Genomic DNA, 26987 nt, shown 5'->3' on the forward strand with positions numbered 1-26987 from the left:
CCTAGAGAATCAATTTAAAATTTACTTGAAATAATTAACTTTATTTAGCAAAGCTGCAGGATATAAAAAAAAAAAAATCAACATCTCTATATATTACCAACCAAAAAAAAAAAAAAAAAAACTAGGTTATATAAAATATTTAGAAGTCTACTTGACAAGACAAACAGGAACTATGGACACAATTACAAAACACTTTTCATATAAACAGTCAGATCTAAACAACTAAAAAATGGAGAGCAGAACCAATGACAATTCTATCTAAAGTAAATTCACTTATTCAGTGCCATACCAATTAAACTACCAAAAAATATTTTTAAAGAGAAAAAACATAAAATTCATCTGGAAGAACAAAAAGGTCAAGAATATCAAGGGAATCATGAAGAAAAAAAATGAAAATAACATGTCATACCAGTCTACCAGATCTAAAGTCATACCAGATCTAAAACTATATTATAAAGCAACAGTCATCAAAACTGTTTAGTACTGGCTAAGAAATAGTATTCCACTGTTTCATAAATCCAAAGATTCCAGCTTCTAGGATAAGAATTCATCAACTGACAAAAAGTGCTAGGAAAGCTGGAAAATAGTATGTCGGAAACTAAGCACAGATCAACATCTCACACTCTATACACCAAGATGAAGGCAAAATTGGTGCACAATTTAGATACAGGATGACAGTTTAAGCAAAGGAGGAGGAATAGTTTTACCTGTCAGATCTACAAAAAAGAGAAGAATTTATAATCAAACAAGAAATAGAGAACATTATGAAATGCAAAATGGCTAATTTTGATGACACTAAATTAAAAGTTTTTTGCACAAACAAAACCCATACAACCAAGATAAGAGGAAAGCAGAAAACTGGGATATAACTTTTATAGCCAGTGTTTCTAATAAAGGTCTCATTTCTAAAATAGAATATTCAGTCAAATTTATAAAAAATACAAGTCATTCCCCAATTAATTAATGGTCAAAGAATATGAATAGGCAGTTTTCAGATGAAGAAATTAAAGCTAACTATAACTATAGTCACATAAAAAAATGCTCTAAATTACTATTGATTAGAGAAATGCCAATTAAAATAACTCTGAGGTAGTATCTCACATCTATAAGACTGACTAATGTGACAGAAGAGAAAAATGATAAAAGTTGGAGAAAATGTGGGAAAATTAGAACACTAATGCACTGCTGGAGTTGTGAACTGGTCCAATCATCCTAGAAAGCAATTTGAACTATGCACACAAAGAGCTAAAAAGCCCTTTGTTTATACAGAGTTTATAAAACTCTTTTGCATACCCTTTGATCCAGAAATACCTCTCTCTCCTCTAGGATTTGTACCCCAAAGAGATCATTAAAAGGGGGAAAAGATCCACAAAAATATTTATAACTGCTTTGGAAATTGGAAATTGAGGAGATGCCTATCAACTGGGGAATGGCTGAACAAGCTGTGGTACATAAATGTAATTAAATACTATTGTGCTATAAGAAATGATGAGCAAAAGGATTTCAGAAAAACATGGAAGAACTTAACACGAACTGATGCCAAGTAAAATGAACATTAGAATTAAAAGAATATTGTATACAGTAACAGCAAGATTATATGATAATCAACTATGATAGACTTAGCTCTTTCCAATGATCTAAGACAATTCCAAAAGACCTATGATGGAAAATAACTATTCACATCCAGAGAAAGAAGTATGGAGTCTGAACATTGGTCAAAGAATACCATCTTCACTTTTTAGGGTATTTTCCTTTCCTGTGGTCTTTCCACTTTGTTCTGATTCTTCTTTTACAACATGATTATAATGGGGAACTATAGTTAACATGACAGTACATATATAACCTAAATAAGGCTGCTTGATGTCTTGGGGAGGGAAAAGAGAAAGAAGGGAGAAAAATTTGGAACTCAAAATCTTGCAAAAATTATGTTGAAAACTATTTTTACATGTAATTGGAAAAAATTAAAATACTATTAAAAAGGGGAAAATGAATTATCTAATGTAATTTTTAAAATGAGGTTATTTCAAAAAGGGGGAAATGGTTTGATCCCATTTGTTAAAAATAAAAAATGCAATATCTTGCAATTAATTTCCAAGTACAACTGATTGACATTAGGAAAAATGGAAATTTACTAGTCAAAATTTCAATAACTATAGTTAGTGAAAGGGCATCACAAATTAATAAATGAAGTCAATGATGTACTACATTTTTTCAGCTAGAACCACAACTAAGTATCAAATCTAATTTAAAATGTTAAACCAAGATTTTCAAAACTGTATTAGGCACATTTAACCACATTAACAAAACCCACCAAAAATGATTGATAATGTATTTTTGAAAATAAAAGTGTGTGTGTGTGTGTGAGAGAGAGAGAGAGAGAGAGAGAGAAAGAGAAAAAGAGAGACAGAGACAGACAAAAACCAACAATATATATTGGGGATGTGAGCTCAAAAAAATTTTGACAGGGGTGGTAGCACAATAAAAAATAAAAGACCACTTCTATAAAATGAGAAAAACTAGACATTTTCCATGTCTAGAAAGAGCAAGCCAATAAATTTAGTTTATCATATGTTTAAATGAATAAAATATTCATAAAATGCTTTGTCTTTTAAACTTACCTGAACTTGGTTTTTCTTATATCTATAAATTCAGAAATGATGTCTTCACAGTAGTTCTGTTAAAAGAAGGGGGAAAAAAATCAAATTGCAGAACATTCTGAGCACTACTATTTGAAATGCTTTCTTATACTATATTCTTTTACAAATTATCCTTTGAAAGCCAAAAATCTATTTTGGCTTCTCAAATGTTTCACATACTAACAGTATTAAAAAAAAAATCTTTTGTTAAAAAGTGCAATTCTATTGTACTAAGGTTTCTATTAAATGAAAATTTATAACTGAGTCCTTCTAAAAGGGCATTAGAAATCAAGGAAGCAAAATGATGTGCTAATTTATTAATTCAGCTAATATTTCATTCAAAAAGGCAAAATCTAACTTCCAAAGATAGTCATTTTGAATTAATCCTTAGCCAACTTCAATAAACTCTGAACAAAAGAAAAAAATGCTTTAAAAAGTTCACACTGCTACAAATTCATTCTGTCCTAAAACTTCAGAAGAAAAAATTGTAAAACTAAGCACATTATATTAGATATTTGTCATTTATAATTTTCTTTTTAAATAATGATGGATGTATCATGTAATGACAAATTATGTTATAATGTTTCACTATTATATTCTCCTTAGAAGCTCAAGATTCTTTTTACTGAAACTTAATTCAAAAAGTACAAAAAATCTCAGCTTTAAAAAGTTCACATTGCCATAATCATTTTGTTCTAAAAGCTTCTATATAAAAAGAATCACATTGTATTAGGCATTTGTTAGATAGGGTTTTTTTTCAAGAATGTGATGGAGATATGTATGTTTGTTTACATATGTTTATATATATATTCATTTAATAATACATTTTCTAAGATTTTTATAAAGCTCTTAATCTCAAAATTCATTACAACAGAATTCAAACTTAAAAAAAAAAAACCTCTCCTTTAAAAAGTTCATATTGTTACAAAATCATTTTATCCTAAAAGTTACAGCTTCAGGAAAACTAATCATATTATAATATACATTTTTAATTTGTATGGGAATGATGGTTTTATAAATACATATAAAACAAAACTATACATAAAACAAAATTCTTGTTATAACAGAAGAATCTTAGAAGCCCAAGATTCATATTACAATACTTCACATACATAAAAAACTCCTTTAAAAGTTCACTTTCACAAAATCATTTTATCTCAAAGCTTCAGAACACTATAAAAGTAATTACAAGTGGCATTAGACATTTTTTTTGCAAAGACATGATAGCTTTATACATATTCAAATATACACACACATATATGCCAAATGCATGTAATAACAAATCTTGTCATAGATTGCTATTATTTGGTTTTCTCCTTAGAAGCTGAAAATCTATTTAATTGTACAAGAATAAAGTTCACACTGCTACAAAATCATTTTATCCTAAAAGCTTCAAAAGAAATACTTTAAAACTAATTGCATTATATTAGACATTTTTTTTTATAATTTTATCTGCAAGGACATGATGATTGTATATACATAGTTTTATATATATGCTAATTCATGTAATAACAAATATTGTGCTACATTATTATTATATTCTATTAGAATATAACTCAAAATATCTCCTTTAAAAGTTCCTGTTACCACAAAATCACTTTATCCTAAAAGTTTCAGAATACTGTAAAACTCATAATATTACATTAGACAATTATTATATGTAATTTTATTTGCAAAGGCCAGATTGGTTGTATATACATATATGCTCATATTTAAACATATATATGTATAAAATGCATCCAATAACAAATCTCCCAATAATAGGCTTCTATTATATTGTCCTTAGCTCAAATTTTAAAAAGAGAGAGAGAGAAAGAAAATTCTCCACTTTTAAAAGTGGAGTTAACCCTACCACAAAATCATTTTACCCTAATAAGCTTGTTTTTATCTGCTGGTACATGATGGTTGTAAACATGTATATGTGTGTATATACATACATACATACACACACACAATCATACATACATAACTAATGCAAAAAAGAAATCTTGCTATAACAAGAGATAATTTACTATTTCATAATTTAAACCAAAAACAAAACAAAACAACAACCACCAAAAAACTCCTTTAAAATGTCCAGAATGCCACAAAACCATTTTATACTAAAACTTCAGGGAAAAAACTCCAAAATTAATCACATTATATTAGATAACTGTGATATATAATTTCATTTTTAAAAGCATGATTGCACATATATATATACACACACACAAATACATTCATATGCAATTTGTATAACAAATCTTGTTATACTAAATTTGATATTTTCCTATCTCCAATACTCAAAATTTACTATATTAAAAAAGAATTCAAACCTGAAAGAATTCTCCTTTAAAAAATTAACACTGCCACAAAATTTTATTCTTCAGAAGAAATACCAGAAAACTAATCATATCAGACATTTGTTTTATGTAATTTTACTTACAAGGGCACAATGTTTATATAAATAGATATATACTAATTCACGAAACCACAATTTTTGTTATAAAAAATTCTATTATTATATTCTTCTTTACTCAACATTCATTATAATTTAACTCAAACAAAAAAAGTTTTTAAATGTTCACACTGCCACAAAATCATTGTCCTAAAAGCTTCAGAAGAGATGCTGTGAAATTAATCACATTATACTAGAAATGTCATATAGAGATTTATTTTGCAAGAGAATAGTGGTGTGTGTAAATAAATATATCTACATACACTAATTCAAGTTAACAAATCTTGTGATAAGATTCTCTTATATTGTCTTTAGAAATTCAAGGTTCATTACATTAACAACATAATTCAAAATTTAAAAAACCCCTCTCCTTTAAAAAGTTTATACTTGCCATAAAAAGCTTCAGAAGAAATATTGTAAAATGAATCCTATTATATTGGAATATATATTATTTGCAAAACAATTTAATATACACGTGTAGTACATACATGCTAATTTATAACAAAATCATATTATAATAGGGGTTCTACAATTATATTCTCCTTAGCTCAAGATTCATTATGATACAATAAAAAAAAATTTTTTTTGCTTTAAAAAGATAAAATGCTACAAAATAATTCTGTCCTAAAAAGCTTCAGAAGAAATAAACTAGTTACATTAATATTAGATATTTGTTTTAAGTTCATTTGAAAGAAAGTAAATGACATGTTACCTATATACAGTCAGTCTCTCTATGTGTGCATACATACATATATATATATATATATATATATATATATATATATATATATATATATATACACACACATGTATAAACTAATTCATGTAAAAACAAATCTTGTTAATAGGATCCTATTATTCTTCTTAGAAGTTCAAGATTCACTATAGCATAATTCAAACAAAAGAAAAAATCTAAATCATTCTTTAAGCTTCAGAATACTGCAAAACTAATCACAATATAATTACATTATATTAGGAATTTACCTTATATAATTTTATTTGTGAGGGACAAGATGGTATGATATATAAATCCATACATATGCATATTAATTCATATTAATAATAAATCTTGTTATAATAGGGTTCTATTACATTCTACTTAAAAGCTCAAAATTCATTATCACAACATAATTCAAACAAAAATGTTTTTAAAAGAAAAAATATCTTCTTTAAAAAATTCACACTGATACTAAATCATTCTTTGAGCTTCAGAAAACTTTTGTAAAACTAATCACAATATACATTATATTAGGAATTTACCTTATATAATTTTATTTGTGAGGGGCATGATGGTATATCTAAATCCATATATATGCATAGTAATTCATGTTAATAATAAATCTTGTTATAATAGGGTTCTATTACAGTCTACTTAAAAGTTCAAAATTCATTATCACAACATAATTCAAATAAAAATGTTTTTATAAATTCACTGTGCTACAAAATCATTTTATCCAAAAAGCTTAAGAAAAACTATTAAACTCATTATTAATAATAGGCATTTGAATATTTTATTTGCAAAAGAATTGTGTATAATATACATATACACATTCTAATTCCTCTAACAATAAATCTTGAAATTCAAGATTTATTGTAACAAATTTAAACAAAAGACAAAATGTTTTTAAAAGCTCACATTGACAAATGTATTGTCAAAAACTACAAGAAAAACTTCAAAACTAATCATACATTGTAATATGCATGTTTTATATATTTGCAAAGGAATGATGGTATGTGTATGTATAATCATGTTTGCATGCACACACACATATATTAATTCATTTTAATAACAAATCTTGTTAGATTACTATTATATTAAATTTTAAAAGGCAACTATAATTATTACATACTTTGAACCAAAAAAAATTCTGCTTTAAAAAATTAACACTGCCACAAAATCTTTTTGTCCTAAAAGCTTCCAAAGAAATAATATTTTTTTAAAAAGAGTAGTCACATTTTATTAGGCATTGGTTATATATCATTTTATTTGCAAAAAGCATGATGGTGCATATAAAATTTATATTCTAAATCAAATTAATAAAATCATGTTACAATAGTTTTTATTAAATTGTTAAAAGCTCAGTCAATATTTATTAAAACATTTCAAACCAAAAAAAAATTTGTTTTAAAACTTAATGTTGCTGCAAAATTATTTTGTCCCAAAAGCTTCAAAAAAAAAAAAAAAAAAACACCTAATCACATTAGACATTTCTTATAATTTTATTTTCAAAGATAAGGTGATATGTGCACACATATGTATATCCTAATTAAAATTAATAAATCTCATTATAATACTGTATATATAATACAAAAGTTTCTTTATATTATGAAATAATTTAAACAACAACAACAAAAAAAATCAGTGCTTTACAAGGTTAATATTTTCACAAAATCATTTTGTCCTAAAAGCTTCAGAATATATATATATTAAAAAAAGCCCTAATCATATTACACTAGACATTTGTTATACATACCTTTATTTGCAAAGGCAAGATGGTATATATATATATATGTGTGTATGTATATTTCATATACTAATTCAAGTTAATAAATTTCATTATAAGTTCTATTATTTTCTACTAAAAAGATCAAGATTCATTATATTATAAAATAATTCAAACAAAAAAAAATCAAGTGCTTTAAAAACTTAATACTGACAAAAATCATTTTGCCCTAAAAGCTTCAGAGAAATAAAGGTTTTTTTAAAAAACTAGTTACATTATATTGGGTATTTGTTATATATAAAATTTTATTTGTAAAGGCATGATGCTGTTTGTGTATGCAAATATATATATATACACACACAATATATATATTTATGTTAACAAATCATATCACAATAGTCTATATTCTACTTAAAAGCTCAAGCTTCATTAAAACAATTATAAAAAAATCTGTTCCAGAAGAAATAAAAAAGCTATTATATTACATTATATTAGGCAACTATTATATAAAATCTTATTTGCAAGAGCATGATGCAGTGTATTTATACATACACACATTTATATAAATGTGTAAATATATACTAATTAATGCAATGATAAATCTTGTTACAATAGGGTTTTATTGTTAGAGTCTTACTTAGAAACTCGAGATTCATTATAACATAATTCAAAAACAAACCAAAAAAGTCTCCTTTAAAGTTACCAGAGCCAAAAAATCATTTTGCCCTAAAACTTTCAGAAGAAATACTGTAAAAACCAATTATTATATTAAGCTTTTGTTATATATAATTTTATTTACAGGGACATGATGCTGTATATATGTGTATACATAAATGTATTATAAACATATTCATGTTATAATAAATATTATAATAAGAGTTCCATTATATTTGCCTTAGGAACTCAAAATTCATTATTTTATAAAATAATTTTAAAATCTACTTTAAAAATATATACTGCAAAAAAATTGTCCTAAAAGCTTCAGAAGCTTTAAAAAAAAAACCCTAAACAAATTATATTAAGCTTTTGTTAATTATGTAATTTTATTTGCAGACATGATTATTTGGTGTTTGTATTTATAAATATATATTCACAATTCAGGTTAATAAAAAATCTTGTCAAGTTTTATTATATTCTTTTTAAAAGCCCAAGATTAAGTAGAAAAAAGAATCTGTTCCAAAAGGAATGATGTAAAAAGAGTTAGTCACATTATATTAGGCATTTCTTATATAAAATTTTATTTGCAAAATCATGATGCTATGTGATTGATATATAGGCATATATATAAACAACATATATTGAATTTACACATACATACTAATTTGTGTAATAAATCTTGCTACAAGTTCTATTATTGTATTCTACTTACAAGTTCAAGATTCATTACAATATAAACAAAAATCTCTCCTTTAAAAAATTTACCAGAGCCACATCATTTTGCCCTAAAAACTTCAGAAAAAAATATTGTAAAACTAATCACATCATATCAAGCATGTTATAATTTTATTTGCACAGCTACAGTGGTATATATATGTGTGTATATGTATATACAATATCCACACACATACATTAATTAAATAACAAATATTACACAGTTCTAATATATTCTCCTTAGGTATTGAAGATTCACTATTATAAAATGATTCAAACAAAAAAGAAACCTCTCTACTTAAAAATTCATATTGCCACTCAAACATTTTACCCTAAAAGCTTCAGAAGAAATACTGTATAATTAATCACATCATATCATGCATTCATCGTATATATGTATATGTGTGTATATTATCTGCAAGGGCATGACATATATACATACTACTTAAGTAATAACAGAGTTTGTTATAATGGGGCTCTAATATTATATTCTCCTTATAACCTTAAGATTCTTTTCAAACATAATTTAACAACAAAAAAATTCTCTGCTTTAAAAAAAAGTTTTAACACTGCCACAAATTCATTTTGTCCTAAAAGCTTCAGAAGAAATATCGTAAGACTAAATGCATAAAAGTAGGCATCTGGTCAAGATTAAGGTGATTATCTTTTTTTTTTTTTAAAGGTAAATTTGAAAATGACAAAACAAAAATGAAAAAAGTCCTTAACAATCCAAAATGCTCCTTTATAAAAAATAAATCACTTCTTTTATCTGACTCACACACAGGTGGGAAGAGACCAAGCTAACTTTTTTCCTATGCTTGAAATGTCAATAAAGGAAGGAAAACCCACCTACCCAAAAAAAAAAAAAAAAGTATAAAATAAACAGGTATCCTCTTTCTCTTGTAGTCCCAACGGCAAAGGAAAGGTTTTGTGCAGACAGTCTCACAGCATTCTCATAACCTTCTAAGCTCCAAAGCACTTTTCCAAACAGCTTCAAATCACTGATATAGACCAGAAATACCTTATTGATTATTTTAAGTTTATCTTTGTAGGATTTTCAGAGTGTACTATTCACTCCCTTTTATAATACTCCTTTAACATTTATTTCAGAGTAAAAAACATATGCAATGAACAATGGTTACAAAAGTTGTGGATATTTGGGCCATCTCTTAAATGGAAAAAAAAAAAATTAGCACCAATTTTAGGTAAAAAAAAAAAATTTACAAGTAACTTCCAAAAGTTCTAGATAGTGGGCAAAATAAACTGGGAAAGTATTTCTTTTGTATTTCTTTTTGAAATTACACAAGGGGATGTATCCCCAATGTATTCCCAAGATTTGTTGGCACTAAATATATGAATTTTAGCAAGAATGGGAAGAATGACAGGTAAAGGTTAATGATTAAGCCTTCTATAGAGAGGAGGATAAGATTCCTCAGGATTACACACACACACACACACACACACACACACACACACACACACACACACACACAAAAACCCTCTCTCCACATCCATCTAAGAAACTGTCTCCACCGGGAATAACAGGAGACTACTGCATGAGATTTGATGTCCCTTTCTACCTTCCTTTTAAAATGGAACTCTCAAGATAGGGACTGTCTTGCTTTTTAATTTGTATATCCAGGACTTGAAATATAATAAGTGCTTAAAAATGAATTTTAATTAATTCATAAGACATTAGTCACATGCTATGTGAGTACAAATAAGCACATGAATAAAAATTACTCTCTCTCACCTTTCTCCTGGACTGAGACTCCCCCCCCAAGATAGAGAGACCTTATCTCAGTTTCTCCAAAAAAATATAGTGCACCATAAGGGAGTACTGAGACTCAGAAAATACTTGTTGAAAGAAGGAAAAAAAAACATTCCATGTCTCAGTGATCGCCCTTCACTTCTTCATCTCCCCACAAACCTGGAATATTCTTGACCCCAGCTCCCTAAAAAGGTTCAAATCTCACAACCTTCAAGAGACCTTTCTAGATCTCCCAATTATTAATGCTCTGCTTTCTGCTCCCCTCTCCTAATTACTTTTTATCTACTTTTGTGATCAGGATTTCCTACCTCCCTACTCAGAATGTATGTTCCTTGAGGGTAGGGGCTGTTTCATTTTTGATAATTTCTAGTAAAAAATGCTAAGAATTTAATGCCTGAAATGATTTAGATTAAAAAACAGCTTGAAATGTTACGAGAAAAATGTGAATTTACATATTTAAAATTTAACATAGAAAACATTTGAATTATTTTAGCCAGAGTCACTCACTGCATAAAGCAAAAAATTTTTCTATGCTCCACCACAAACAAGAATCTTCACACTATTACTATAATGCTACTCATTTCCCAAAGTACTTTGTTTAAAATGCATTATTAAAAAACAGAAGTCCATTTCATAAAAATTTAAAAGAGGTTGGATTAAGAAAACTGGTTTTACTTTTTTTGTCTATCCAAGAGCAAGCATGGATATAGTCACTACTGAAGATAAAATGTTTATAACCTGACTAGCAAAAAAAACAATTCTGCTGTGGAATTCAAGTTAATTACTGCTATACTAAAAAAGAGAATAGTCTTTGAAGCTGATCACTCCAGATTATTTGTTTTGCTTGACTATACATATTTGTCACAAGTGTTTTTTCTTTTTTTTTAACCAAAGGAACTGGGGGTGGAAAGGAGAGAAAAATAAAGAATTTTGGTCATTAAAGTTTTAATTTAAAAAATTTTTAAAAAGATTCCTGCACTACCATAACAGATTTTTAACATGAGTTTACATAAGGCTTGGCTGGTGGGCTGCTTCTCTTCCTGTCTCAAAGGTACCCTCTTCCAAATTAGTCTTTGGTCTAGCTATATATTCTCCATGACTTCCCAACTCCTTATGCTTTCATTTGCACTCTTCTAACCTAATTTCTAGTGCCCAAAAAGTATCTAATTGGATATCCCCCTTCACTCCAAACTAATCATTTCCAAAATTCTATTTCCTTTCAACTACAACTACCCTTCAAACCTAGAGAACCAAAGGGTTCTTTACAGGCCAAATATATCATATTTCTGTCACTGATAAAATTCCCTCAATTTATACTGCACTCTTCCCAACCTATTCTATTTTCTTCTACTTGACTGTCAAGGTCTTCTTTAAAAAGTTCACCCAACACACAACCAAAACCCCAACACAGTCCCCTCTCTCCTCACAAAGTCCATACATGCTATATACTCCAGTCAGCCTCAAGGTTTTTGCTAGTTTCAACACTGCCCAGTCCTAGCTAACTATACTCCTATAACCTTCTTCACAAACTTTTCCAGCCCAATAGTGAATGTTTTCTACATTCTCCTTGACATATGGATAACCCCCTTCATTCCTTTCTACATTTTCTATAATCCCCCCAAACAATTTAACATATGGGCACAGTGTGTACAACATATATATGTTGACTGATTTGTTATATAGTCCAATAAACAAAACTGAATATTTACCAAATAGCACAATAAAAAGAAATAACTTCTGGGTTAAATCTTTCTTGGGAAACTAGCATCAGTCCTTATACTATGCAATTTTCTTAAACTCTTTTCATGCCCAAACTTTCCCCATCTCTAACAACTAAAAGATCAATAAATACAGTGTTTTAAAGAGTTGGTTTCACATTCACATTGTTGTGAGTAAATAAATTTAAACATGAGTAGGAGTAACTAATTCTAAAATGGACTTCAAAAATCAAACATAGGATAAACATTTCACAATACTGCATTGCAGTTAACATTATCTAGTCCTTCAAACACTTCATAGGTATTTCACTAACAGCAAAATACTAATCTTTTCTCAAATATTTAAACAAAATTACTTACCAAAGTGTTAGAATATCTGGAAGAAAAGAGAAAAGTCCTTAAACTACAAACACTAAATTCCAAAGAATGCATTGGGCTTACAATATACAAAATTAAATTCAATTGTGAATTGTAACCACACTGCATTAAAATATATATGTTAACAGAACATTATTCCAACTAGCAACTAGAATATTAGTATCCTCTCAAATTAACAAACACCTGGTTAAGTGTCTTAAACAAAACAAAAATCATCTATTCAAAATAAAGGACAGAAGTACTATCCAAATTTAAGAAAATTCATTTTTCTTCCTTTTAAGCATAAGAAATTTTATCTAAAAATTGTTAAAAACAAATAAAATTTCTATCAAGTTGTATTAAAGTTTAGGATGGTTAAAAAAAAAAAATCTAAGTGACCACATTTTAAATTTTTTATTTGTTTTTTCCTTAGTCAAAAGTTAAGAAGGTATATAAATGCCTATCTTTCCAGACAGCACATTTATATTTAGGATCTAAATGAGAAAGAAATAAACTCAAAAGATTTAAATATTGGTAAAATAATCTTAATCTTCCCTTGGGGTAAAGGTAAGTGGTATTTTTTACAACATTCACTGATTAAAAGCTACATTCTTATAAAACTAAATATCCCTTTCTCCTAGAAATTATTAACTATTTTATAGGTGCCCTGTGTATATTAAAAAAAAAAAAGAAAGAAAAAAGAAAAAGCCAACTTCTAAGAATTCTGTCCAGTTTAGCAAATACCTCGAATTTTCTTGAATAACAAGATGATTCCATTAGTGAAAAACATAAGCAAAGAGTATAGCTGTCAGTTATCTAATGAACAATGGTAATGGTACAATAACTCCTCCAAAAAAATCCAAAGCCAATTATTCTATGAAGGGGACAATTTTACACACACACACACACACACACACACACACACACACACACACACGGCACGCACTACACTTAAATATATTAATATAAATATATCTATAAAATGTTTATATTTATAAAATTTTTAGATTTGGTTCTCTGAATACTGTGCTAGTAACAAATTTTTATATAAGTGTTTGTGTGTATATATATGTGTGTATTGTGTGTGTGTGTGTGTGTGTGTGTGTTTGTGTGTGTGTATGCCTGAAAACTCTCAGGTTAGCTGCTGGAAAAAAATAATCAGGGATTTTAAAATTGCTAGGAATATTCATCCATTTATATAAACAACTAATAGTGAAAATTTTGGGAGGGAATTTAATATATTTAGACTCTGGTCTAGATGTTTATCAAATAATATGGTTTTAAGCAATTCACTTAATGAATCTGCTTCTTCAACAAAAATTAATAGAAGCAAAATAAATTTTAGATATCAGGGTAAAAACTAAAACATAGGAAGCACTACATTTCTAGTTTTTAGCTTCTTAAAAGAGTATCAATACATACAATCAAATTATTAATTCTGAGTTTAAAATATTCATCTTCAAATTTTATACAAATAAAAAAGTGCCCCTAACCCCAAAGTATCAGTAAACATTTTAATTTCCAAGGTTAAGGGTGAACTTCTTTATTATCACAACTAATTCTAAAATAATATACCAAAACCTCAAGTATTTTCAATCAAAATATATTTTGAGAAGAGGGAGAAACTATTTTCAAAGAAAGCAGCAACCCTGTAAGCAGGTTGAATTGCTTTATGTGACGGTGAAGGAATTGCTTTATGTAATGACTGAAAAGAAAAACTACCGGCAATATAATCATTTTTCTAAATTAAATTATGCACTCCACATTCAAAGAATCCCACTATGCAAAAATCAAAATGTAAAAAGGAAAAACTTAGGGAGTAGATTTTAGTACTGAAGATCCTGATATTTAGAAAATTTTTAAATACAAACTATGCAGGAAAGCACATATAATCAGGTTTTGTAATAAAACTGGTAACAGATTGATGCAATAAGTGATTAAAATATCAATAGGGAAAAATAAAAACAAAAACTGATATACTTTTTTGTTTTGGTTTGTGTTTTTTTAAGAATCACTGCAAATGGAATTAAAGATATTGGAATTTCAAGGATCAAACAAGGATGGGGACAGTAGGCTCTAAATCAGGAAAAACCTGGGTTCAAAACTCTTCTGAACCTGTTTTTTTATCTATGGAAAAAGGATATATAGTAATACCAATTGTATATTCTCCACAAGGTTATTGGAACAACCAAATGAGGATGCACAAGTGAAACATTCACTTAAGATAGGGGAGAGTTCTTTATTTTGTGTATGCCATGAGACTCCTCTGAAGTCTGATGAAGCCTATGCACTTCTTTTCAGCATATTTTTAAATGATAGGATTAAAAAGAAAATTAATTATATCAAAATAAAGGGTTTTTTCTATTCAAGTTCAGACACCCCAAATCTATGCAGGGACTACAAACTCTCAATTACACTTGGACTTTGCACAAATCTGACCTTTCTCATCTGCAACAAGGGGCCAAGGAGACTAGATGACCTGTAAGGAATGATCATCCTTGCTAGACTACAATGGTCAAGCTGAATCTCTAACTCTTTCAGTGCTAGAACTAGGGACTACCACGACCACCCTCTCCAGTTTCCTCTTTTGTTGCTAAGGAAGCATCAAAAGATTTAAGTAGTTTATTCAGGTTCTCAGACACAGGGGTTAAATCCAAATTTGGTTCCTTTTCTTTCTCCTATGCCATGCTATCTCACCTTTGTTTTTTGCTATGCTTAAATACCATTTAGGGGAGAAAGGGAAGATGCTGAATTCATTTAAGCTGACAAATCAGTTTATAGGAAATGACCCAGAGTACAGTAGCTCTGGAAACAGTGAGACTTCTGTGCAAATGATGCTTCTTAAAATAATGAATTTTACATTTAAACTTATTTATATTAAAATTAATATTGTTGAATAAATTATAACTTATTGGTGCTTACCAAACCCCCTCAGCATTCTATAAATATCCATTCTCAAATCACTTTTCCTCATAAAATACTAGTGTGGCTATTCAATGCTATTTCTAAGGAAAAACTGAATTTCTAAATTAATCTAATTTTTAAGATTCTGTGCTTTTTTTATCTCCTTTCTATGAACTCCTAAGCAATCTATGGATTATATAACAATAATCAGCACCTGAATATATTATTTCTTCCTGCTCATTTTTTAATGTTAGTTTTTGTTCCCTTGCTATATACATACTCCCCTGGGGCAAATTACTGATTCTATCTTCATTTTTTTTTCCCCTCACATGGTACTGGACATATAGATTACCTGGGACCAAACTTCTACAGAAACACATTCTCTTTTTATACAGGTATTCAATAGGAAAATATACAGCTTTTACAGTCATCTTTTTAGTAATTACTACAACTACTAAGAAGCAAATTCCTCCCCTCAGCATTCTTAAATATCCATCCTCAATCACTTTTCCTCATAGAATACTGGTGTTGGTATTCAATGCTGTTTCTAAGGAAAAACTGAATTTCTAAACCTAATTTTTAAGATTCTGTGCTTTTCTTATCTCCTTTTCTATGAACTCCTAAGTAATCTGTGTATTATATAAGAATCATCACCACCTGAATATATTGTTTCTTCCTGCTCATTTTTAATGTTTGTTTTTGTTCCCTTGCTATATACAAACTCCCCTGGGGCAAATTACTGATTCTATCTTCATTTTTTTTTCCCTCACATGGTACTGGACATATAGATTACCTGGGACCAAACTTCTACAGAAACACATTCTCTATTTTTATACAGCTATTCAATAGGAAAATAAACAGCTTTTACAATTATCTTTTTAGCAATAACTACAAGTGTGGAGAAGCAAACCCCTCAGCATTCTATAAATATCCATTCTCAATCACTTTTCCACATAAAATACTGGTATGGATATTCAATGCTGTTTTTAGGAAAATTGAATTTCTAAATTAATCTAATTTTTATGATTTTGTGTTTTTCTTATCTCTTTTCCATGAACTCCTAACTAGTCTGTGGATTATATAAGAATCATCTGCATCTGAATATATTGTTTCTTCCTGTTCATTTTTAAATTTTTTGTTCCCTTGCTAATATACCTTCCTCCCCTATGGGCAAATTACTGATTTTACCTTTATTTTTTTTTTCTCATATGGTACTGAACATATAGATTACTTGGGACCAAACTTCTACAGAAACTCATTCTTTATTTCTAGCATTCAATAGGAAAACACTATATGATGATTATAACATCTTTTTAGCAACAACTACAACTATTGAGAAGCAGTCCTTGGGAATTTACAATATGGATCAGAAACCAAGGACTCAGTTTTGTAATATGTGAATGATACTATCAAAAAGAGAAGCATGTGTATATTCTGCTTGGCCCCAAGAGCCATTCTGGAAAGCTGCAGGGAGGAAAATTTCAGGAGGACATAAGGAAAAGCTGCCTAACAAAGAGCACGTCCTGAAATTGTCAGGCCCCCTTGCCTTCTGATCTGCAGGGAAATTTTTTTTTTCCTGGAAAAGCCAGGTCCTTCCCAAGTTTGATCTGCAAGGTAAGTGACAAGTTTGTCATTTAACCATAGTACCTATAAGAGATTTTTTTCTTAATTCAATGTGGGTTAGTTTTATTTAAAAGCCAGCTAATATATGAGCTAATTTTGTAGATATAGCAAAAGTATGACATTTTATATATTGTAAAAACAATCTCTAAACTTCTAAAGAAAAAATCTTCCATTATAAAATGAGGGATAGCAATAAATCTTAATCTTCCCCAAACATCAAGTTTTTAAGCCTCATAAAGCAATTAAATGCAAGTTCCATTCTGAAAGGCACTGGAGTTTATTTTCTGGCTCAATTATAGTACTCTGCAAACAATTTTTAAGTTTTCAATCTCATGCTTGGGAAAATAACTATCATACTTTTAACTAAGGACTACATTTACTAAGGTAGTAAAGTAAGCACAATGAGCCTGTATAGCCTCAAAGAATGTAAATCATAAATAAATTCATTAGGCTCTGATCTGCTCTAATTATTAGAATAACAAAATACATGGGAACTTCACTGTAACATTATTCTGTAGAGCAAATTCAGTTGAAAATCTGTTTCAGGGGGAAAAGCATCCTTATTCCAACAAATTCTATTTTCTTCTACCTCCATCAAATTTATTCCTCTTTTTTCTCCTTTAAATGCTCTCCATTGGCCTATTTGTAGTGAGTAATAAGAGTTTCTAATTTTAAGTCAGAAAGACTTGAGTTCAAATCCTGTAATAGACACACAACTATATATATAATAATGAATTTACCTAACAATTACTATTTGTGTGATTCTGGGCAAGTCTCTAACTCTTCCAGTCTCAATTTCTTCATTTGTAAAATTTAAATAATGAGATTATATGAGTAAAAGTCCTTTTGTAAACCTTAAAAGCACTATATAAATATATGTTAGCTGTTATCATTATAAATATAACCAGTTCCTGTCATTCCTAAAGCAGCCTTCCACTAGCCACTAAACATTTACCCAGAATTTATAAAACATTTTACTTATGTACAACTACTCTTTGAGGAAGCTAAAAAATTCTCTATTTTAGATAAAAGGAAAGTGGCATTCAATAAGATAAAATGATTTGTCCAAAAATGCACATCATAAAATTTTCAAGCTGAATGGAAGGTTAGTAACCTAGATCAACCCCTCATTTTTACAGATAAGGAAACTGAAATGTAAAAATGTTAAATGACTTGTCCAAAAGTCACAGTTAAGTGTTGCAACTGAGATTCACTCAGTTTCATCTGTCCATGAAACTAGTTTCCACCGACTCGTCCCATTATCCAGATTTTCCTGATCAACCTTTTGCAATCTGATTTTCTTCACCACTCTATAGAATCTGCCTTTCTGATTAATTCCATTGACTTTCTAATTAAATAAATCTAATCCCGCTTTTTCAATCCTTATTCTCCTTGGCTTCTAAAAAATATTTCGCACTGAAGACCAACTCAGATCACTTCTCATGCCTTGAACTTCATTAACTCTCGCCTGATTTTTCTACTTCCCCATCTTTTTTTTTTTTTTTTTTTTTTTTTTTTGCATAGGCCCCACATCATTTTCCCAATTCTTTAATGTCAGCGTTCCAACAAGTACCCTTTCCAGTTGTCTTCTCTCCTTACTCTACACTCTAATAGTATTAATTCCAAATACCATCTATCTCCTCTCCTCAGATGAATCAACTTTGTAGTCTCTAGTTTGCCATCTTTTTTACACTACAAAAGCCACATCTCTAATGACACAAAAGTCAGTCATCTTTATCTAGCCCCTTAATACTTCAAATGAAAGAGCAGCCCAAAACTAAGCTTGGGCTCCCTCTCCTTCAGACTCCTGACATCTTTTATTTGGGGTAGCACTATTTATAGAGTGCCCTACATTCAAAACTTCAGCATTATCGTTCACTTCTCTCTTTCCCTCTCACATCCAACTATTCAACTAGCAGTTCTGTCTACAGTATCTCATGAAGTTCCCCCAAACAAAAATCCACTACTTCCTAAAGCAATCCATTCTACTTCTGGATAGTTTTCCAGCCTGATATCATAGTACTCTTCTATATCTTCAATGTTCCAGCCAAAGAGAACTTAAATACCCTGCATTTTCAAGCCTCTATGCCTCTGTTTATGTTGTTCCCCAAGCCTGGAATGTCTTCTCTCTTCTAGATAAGAAAAGCATTCTTCAAGAGATTTCTATAAACTGCTTTACAAATCAATTCCTACTCGATCTTTGAGGTTCAACTCAAATGCCATATCTCTTCCAAGTCTTCCCCGCCCACCTCCAATCAGTAATGAGTAGACTACCCTTCTCAGAGTACTTCATACCTTTATCACATATTATAATTATGTGTATATTTGCCATATCTCTTACTTGACAATGGGTCAACTCAATTATCCACAATGACAAAGGGAACCAAAAAGATCATTTAAAATAACTGCCACCCCATCTCTTCCATGTTTTAACTCCCTAACTCATTGAACTCAATCCCATCTGTACTGACTCTTGATTTCCTACTGATTCTTACTTTTAGGAATCTGAAACTGAGCATGTAAGTAGGCAGCCACTAGCCATGTAACAGAAAATTACTACTGAAAAATCAAGAGCTGATAGCAGCATTTGATTATGGTTTGTGATGTTTAACAACAAAACAAAACTATTTTAAGTGTTCATTATTTAGAGGATCAAAAGATTGATTATCCCTTTTTAAACAAACCCCTAGTGATTTTTGGTATATTTCTCTCTTCAGGATCTTAAATGTTGGGTGTGTAGATTTTCTTCAAATATTTGTATGAATTTTATGAGTTAGACAAAGTTTCACAAACAAGTCAAGATTCCTGTGAATGAGTTATTTCTAAAGCTACATAAACACCCATAAAAATTAGTCAGGATAACAATGCATACATAAAAATAATTAGGATAATAATGCTATTCTCAGGTGAAAATGACCATCAAAGGATGTACAGATTCATTCATTTTTTGAGTATACGTTTTAATTACAAAACAGTAGCAACCGGATTTGCAATCTAAAGCACCAGAGCTTGAAAGAAAGCTCTCTATCTTTATCCTTATCTATATAGTGAGATGCAATCCACGTTTTCTTGTGAGGTCTCCAATATTCATTACTCTCTGATCCCTCAAGCAAAAACAATTACAAAATGACTAGCTGGAATTAGAAAAAACACAAGTTTTTGATTGTTTAAACCAAATGGCTTCAATCACACATTCAAATATTCACCAAGCATTGAAAGGTGAAGCTGAAATACTTTTTAAAAGATTTTTAATCGTCAAAGAAACACAAATTGATCAAATTTGGGAAAGTGAAAAGCCATTTAAATCAACATTCTGAAAAGTCCTTAGGGTCTAATTATATAAATGTGTCTGGAAAATATAATCTTGGTTTTATGCCAACCTTCGGCAGGTAATTTAAAACTGTTAATGCTTCAATCTTTGTGATCTGCTTCACTGGAATGTTTACAACATTAGGGCTTTGAAGGGGCTAATATATTTATGATGAGCACTTCAGCGCATTGAAATCATCCAAGTAAAGTAAATAACTAGCCTATGCAGAGTTCTTTTCCAGCTGCTGTATAAGGTTATTGAATCTGTAAGCTTTAGATGTAAGTATGATCTTACTGTCCATATGGAAAGGAGAGTTTTAAATGATTTGATTAAACCATCTTAACATTCAAAAAGTCTTAAATTTTTAATTCTCAGGTTCCTGATGACATTTCACATGTGCTAATGACATGACATGTGAAATTATTTAATGATTATTCATTTGTTGTTAGTTTAGTTAGGATGAAAAGTCTAAAGTTGCTAGTTATGTCTTGCTATCTCCACTTCTATTAAGCTTTACCTAATACATTTAAATCCATATATCTACTTCTTGTTTTTTCAAATAATTTTTAACTCCCATACCTAAGTCTTTTAAGCCATTTTTTTCTTGTTCAAGTTGTAAATTTTAAAAATATTATTAACCAGTCATATCTCTTTACAAATGTTGGTTGAATCCACTCTATTTCAAAATCAAATTTAAAGCTGGCAGATGTTTTAATAATATTCAAATTACTTTTAAATACTTTTACTTAATCTCAACAATAAGGAAAAGAGCTAGACCCCTTAAGCTGGGAATAATTTGCTCAAGGCCACAGAGTCATTCCTTAGCAGTGATTTGCAAATCTAAGACTTTCTATATTCTCAGTCCCAGGACCAGAGCTGTACCATACCACACCCAAAATGATTTGTGATCACCTTTCTTCTACATCAAAAATGTAGATCCAATCCCAAAATATTTTCCTCCAGATATGAAATTGCTAAGAATTAAATTCCATGGCTTACTGGTTCCTCCCTAACTTTAAAGATTCACATGGGGTCTGTTGATAGAGAAATCTCAAAAATCAACAATCAACTAACAAATCTTCACTAAGCAATTGGAATATGTCAGGCACTAGGATATAAAAATAAATGTATATAAACATTTGGCATCTTTAAATCTATAAATGTTGGGGAGGGGGAAGGAGGGAAGAGTCACATATCAAAATAATCACAACTATTTTCCTCCATAAAATAGGGATAAGTGAGTAGAAGGATTTATTGCTAATATGATCAAATCAGATTATGTAGGTAAAGAACTTGGCAAACCTTGCCTTCCATGAATGCTAACTAGTGATCATTATGTGTTATTACATAATTATACTGCTATATGATTATAGTACTCTAGACATATTACAGCATTTTAAGTTTTACATATGTATGTAACAGTAATGTTATAAATTATAGCACTTTAACATATTATTATACTACTACAGCACTATAAACATACTCTATGCAATATTATATATTACATCACTCTATAATAATATAGTTAATTTAGTATTTTGTCCTATTATCCTACTCTATGTAATATTATATATTATAGGATCATGAGAATGTTATAATATACTACAGAGTACTCTTCATCTATTGTCATACTGTATGACATTAATATATTATATAATGCTATCACAGTACATTGTGTACATTGTCTAGTTTATCATTATTATACTACTCTGAGTATAATGTTAAAATATACTTTATAGTATACCCTGTACCACAAATTATTATAGTATGTTATATTATACAACATTTAAGTAGTATAATAAATTATCATAGTACTCTATATTGTATATTAAAGAACTCTTAAGTAGTATATTATGTTATTAAAAGTTTCTTGTTATATTGGGGAAGCTAGGGAGCACAGGAAATGCAGTCCTGGGCTTGGAGTCTGGAAGACATCTTCCTGAGTTCAAATCCAGGCTTAGATAGTAGCTATGTGACACCCTCTTCCCCACCCTTTCAAGTCAATAACTCATTTATCTCATTTTCCTCTAAAATGAATTGGTGATAGAGAAATGGCAAATCTCTTTAATATCTTTGCCAAGAAACAACAAAATGCAGTCATGAAAAGTCCGATGCAAATGAACAACATGTTATATACTACTTTACAGTACTCTAAATCTGATATATTTTACAGTATACTTAGTATGTAATATCATATAGCACTGAATATATGTCATAATTTTATCACAAAACTCATAAGAACATAATACTGCATTTACATATTACAGGATATGAATTATATTATTAGTGGTATATTACTACAGTACTATAAGCATGCCATGTGTATTAGTAGTCTAGCTCAACTACTAGAGTCAAGTAGAATACCATTCTTGTATTATTAGGTAGTATATTATACTATTATTATAGATCTCAATATAACTATATATGAGTAGAATATGTAATATTACATTACTCCAGGTTTTATGTTAAATGAGATCATTACAAGTCCTTTGAGTAGTACAATAAAGTAGGATTATATAATCCTACAATGTAAGATTATATAATACCATCACCTTGCTTTTAGTAGACGACCATGATATTGGTGTTGTCTAAATATATCATGTTATCTAACATAACAGTACTCCAAATAATATAATCATATGATCCTAACACTCTTTAGTACAATAGTATATTACTGTTACAAGGCTTTAAGCATGTCATATTATTCTAAGTAGTCGCTATTATACAGTAGTACCATGCTACACTGCATAATATATACACCATTTTATAATAAAGTATATGCTATTATAACATTACAAAATGTAGTATATAATGCTATTGCACTATATAGTATCGCCGTGCTGCTCTGAGCAGCATACCGTGATGCAGCGGCACTTTTAAGTCCAGCATCATCCTATGTAACATCACAGTACTCCAAGCAGCACACCACCATTCTCGCACTCTACAGTAACCGAACACTAAGCCCAATCTCACACGAGTGGTGCTGCCCCGTCTGATTTGGGGTCCCACCACTCCACACTACACGACTCCCCGCCGAGCCACCACGGCAGTGTAAGGCGCGCAGCGCCGCTCGGGGACGCCGGCCTGCCATCCTCTCTCCCCCGAGCACAGCACCACACTATAGCTCTCGAAGCACCCGCCTTATCTCCCCACACTACGGTACTCCAGGCAGTCCACAGGTGTCAGAGCGCCCCGCCGCCCCACTCCTTGGGAAGACACCGCTCCGGGAGCCCCATCTTGTACACACCCTCTTTTCCTCAGAACAGTGTGATCCGGCAGCAGACCCCTCCCCAACACTGCAGTCCCTGGACTGTGCCTTCTCACACAATATCCCAGCATTGCACCGTGCTTCATCACATCCTACTGTATCCTACAGTACACTCCAGGCAGTCCACAGGTCTCGGGGCGCCCTGCCGCCCCACTCCACAGCACTCCAGAGAGCCTCGTCCCCGCAGTACCCCCAGTTCACTCCAGGCAGTCCACCACCACGCCCCACCATGCAGGAGCACAGCTCCGCGCCGTGACCCCGAATCTCCGCCTTACTCCAGGGAGCCCCATCCCGCCTCCTCCAAGCGATGTTAAGGGGGCAGGCGACCCCCCAGCGCCCTGTGCGCCCTACCCCCGAGCCTGGCACTGCTCTGCTACCAATGCTCGCAGCACACAGCAGCTCAAGACGACTCCCGGCAGTCCACTATTAAATCTCGCTACTCCCGCACCGAACCGCCACAGCGATGTGTCTGTCGTCCCCACCCTCTGCAGGCCTCGAGGGAACGCCTAGGAAGGGCTGGCTGGGGGCGAGCGTCCCCGGGGCAGCTCGGGGAGGACGCCCCTGGCCCCACGCGTGCCCACGCGCCTCGGCCCCACCGCGCCTCGTCCAGGCCGCGGAGAAAGCGTGGAATCGCCAGCCTCGAGCTCCGGAGCTCCGAGAGCAGCATTGACGCTGCCGAGGGTCCTCCTCAGAAACCACCTTCCCCGCCCACCAAGGGTCTGCGCCGAGCAATACGCCCCGCCTGCCTTATTTCACCTTCACCCGGGAGGCCGCCGCCCCCACGTCGATGCCTTCTGGCTGGCACCTGTTCCCTCTGCAGGGGGTCCAGGCCCCGCGCTCCCCTCCCCCCCAGCGGGTCCCCCACCTGAAGCCCAGTCCCTCTCCTCCCACCCCCAACGCCCAGGACCCAGCTAGTGGAGAAGAAGGGGGAGGGGAACAGCAGCTAATCCGGGCCTCGGCCTCTCCCTGGGGCCAACGGCTGCAACGGCGCCTCCCAGAGGAGGGGGAGGGGCGCAGGGCCAGGTGCAAGGGCGGCGACCACTCACCTCCCTGTCCTGCCCCCGCCTCGCTGCATTCCCAGCCGCAGAGAAGACGCTTCTTCCCACCCCCCCACCCCCACCCTAGCCCCCACCTCCAACCCCAACCCCCTCCCCCCAATCAATGGCGCCCCCTCCACCTACGCTCCTAGGTCTTTGCTGTACACGTCACAGTGACCCTACCCTGAGGGGGGGCACTCACCAGTCATGGCCCCCCCCACGAGCGGGGGGGGGGGGTGAGGGGCTCCTCGCTTAGGACCACCAGACTCCCCTCAGCAGCTACAATCCCCAACTGCCAGGCCCAAGAATGAGGCGCCTCAGGCTGAGCCTCCCTTTCCTAGGCCCCGCCTCTTCGACTGTCTCCCCAGTTTAGGCTCCGCCCCCTTCTGCACTGCCTCCCCTCCCTAGGGCCGCAGGTTTGAACTGTTCCCACCCCTCCCCCGCGCTTCCCTCTACCTAAGTTCCTTCCCATTGGATCCCTTAGTTGCTAGGAGATGAATAACGGCGGCCTACATTGACCTGATTGGGCCTCCCTATTCGCTCCACCCCCTTCCCCCTGAAAAGTCTTATTCCCCACACTCTAGGCTTAGGATGGGAGCGCAGCTGCAGCTACGCACCTGTTAGATCCTGTGAATCACCCGGCGAGGGCTGTCCTGGTTCTCCCACTCTCTGCTCCACTCGCACTTCAGGTCCTTGCTCGGGATGCAGATGAGAGGGCATTTCTGGGCTACATTTTCTAAAGGGTCTAAGTGAACACGCGCCAACAACTCTAGACGGAGAAGGTTTTTTCCTCTTCCTGGAGCCCAACCATGAGTTTTGGCAAAAGGAGACCGATAGAACAACAATAATTGACTTCCAGAATTAGGTCAGAGTCAAGAGATGCGTGGATACAGACAACGCTCCAAAAAAGAAGAAGTTGGCACGCCTAAAATAGACCAGAAAGTATAGAGAAAGAAAATAAGAGCAACTTATGACAGAAGGAAAATTGATCAAGATTTGATGTGCCTCTCTGAATCCTATAAACAGAAGGAATGTCAAAACTCTACCTACACAGTAAAAAAAATGTGTAGATCGACCCATGTGCGTGGTTTGGCATGCTAGAAATATCAAGAGCAGAGATGATAGAAACTAGTCCTCTCTTCGTTTTTCTTATATGTGCCCCTGTGGATGCCCTGGAAGATAAAAAAAGCAAGAGAAAGGATTTGTAAAAGGAGAGGATAGAAGAACAAACGTGGCAAGCAAAGGATTGAAGTTTAAAAAACAAAATAAAACCAAGACGCCTTGTAAAACGATAAATGTTATCGAAGCTAAGAGACTTAGAAGAGGAGGCATTAAAATGCAAGTTTAGCATTTTAATATGATTCTTGGCAGTTTGCTCCGAGTAAAATAATAAATCGAGATAAAAACAAAAGTTTGCCACTCTCGAGAACTGTCTTGGAGTTGTTTTTCAAATCCAAGACTTTCCATAAAGTCAGAAGAGAGTGAGAAGAAAATGTAGTTGTGAAAAGTACAAGTTTCATACCAAAAAGACTTTCCGATTTGCTAGGGTGAAATTTTTGTGAGAGGACGGTTTTGGAAATGGACAAAGTAATGGTCCCGTTACTGCATCAAACCAGTCGCTAAGTAAAGGGCTAATGGAAGTGGGAATCTGAGAGGCAAATGGAATGATTCTCGTACCTTTCAACCAATACTACCGAATTGGTCATGAGAGAATGCAGAAAGAAAGGGAAAAAAGAAAAGTCGGTCGGTTTACCCAGAAGAATGATGCCGAAATGAAAACTCTCGAAAAAACGACCAAAATACCCATCACAGATCAAGATCTCGATTAGCCTCATCTCTCTTGGTCTTCAAAAGTCACAAGTCAATAAGCAACCTACTATGTGCCAGGCACTGGTACTGAGCACTTAAAATGCAAAGAAAGAGAAGATTATCACCTGCTCTCTCATTTTAAAATAACTTTAAATACACTTAGTACTTTCTTTTGGCCATTTTTCTTAAATAGTAACACATTAGGTATTATTTTACCCAAACACCTGCAAGGATAAAAAGTTCAAAACATGAGTTTATCTATAGTTTCCCTAATAATTTATAATGAAGGGGAGGACAAAGAG

At 32.5% G+C, this 26987-nt stretch overlaps 1 protein-coding gene across 3 annotated transcripts in view; it reads right to left on the minus strand.

The window, feature by feature from the left end:
* Positions 1-26908, minus strand: part of SSX2IP (SSX family member 2 interacting protein) — a 70967-nt gene extending 44059 nt beyond the window's left edge. Inside the window, exons 1-2 of one of the 3 annotated variants that reach the window (XM_051999201.1) lie at positions 25079-26908; positions 2619-2674 (exon numbers count right to left, since the gene is read on the minus strand). The gene's annotated coding sequence lies outside the window, so the exon portion shown is untranslated. Of the gene's footprint in view, positions 1-2618; positions 2675-24885; positions 24908-25078 lie in introns of those variants that run through there. The other 2 variants (XM_051999202.1, XM_051999200.1) reach the window with 2 other exon arrangements.
* Positions 26909-26987: the final 79 nt, after the last annotated feature.

This window comes from Antechinus flavipes, chromosome 4 (genome assembly GCF_016432865.1).
Source record: "Antechinus flavipes isolate AdamAnt ecotype Samford, QLD, Australia chromosome 4, AdamAnt_v2, whole genome shotgun sequence".
NCBI classification, from domain to species: Eukaryota; Metazoa; Chordata; class Mammalia; order Dasyuromorphia; family Dasyuridae; genus Antechinus; species Antechinus flavipes.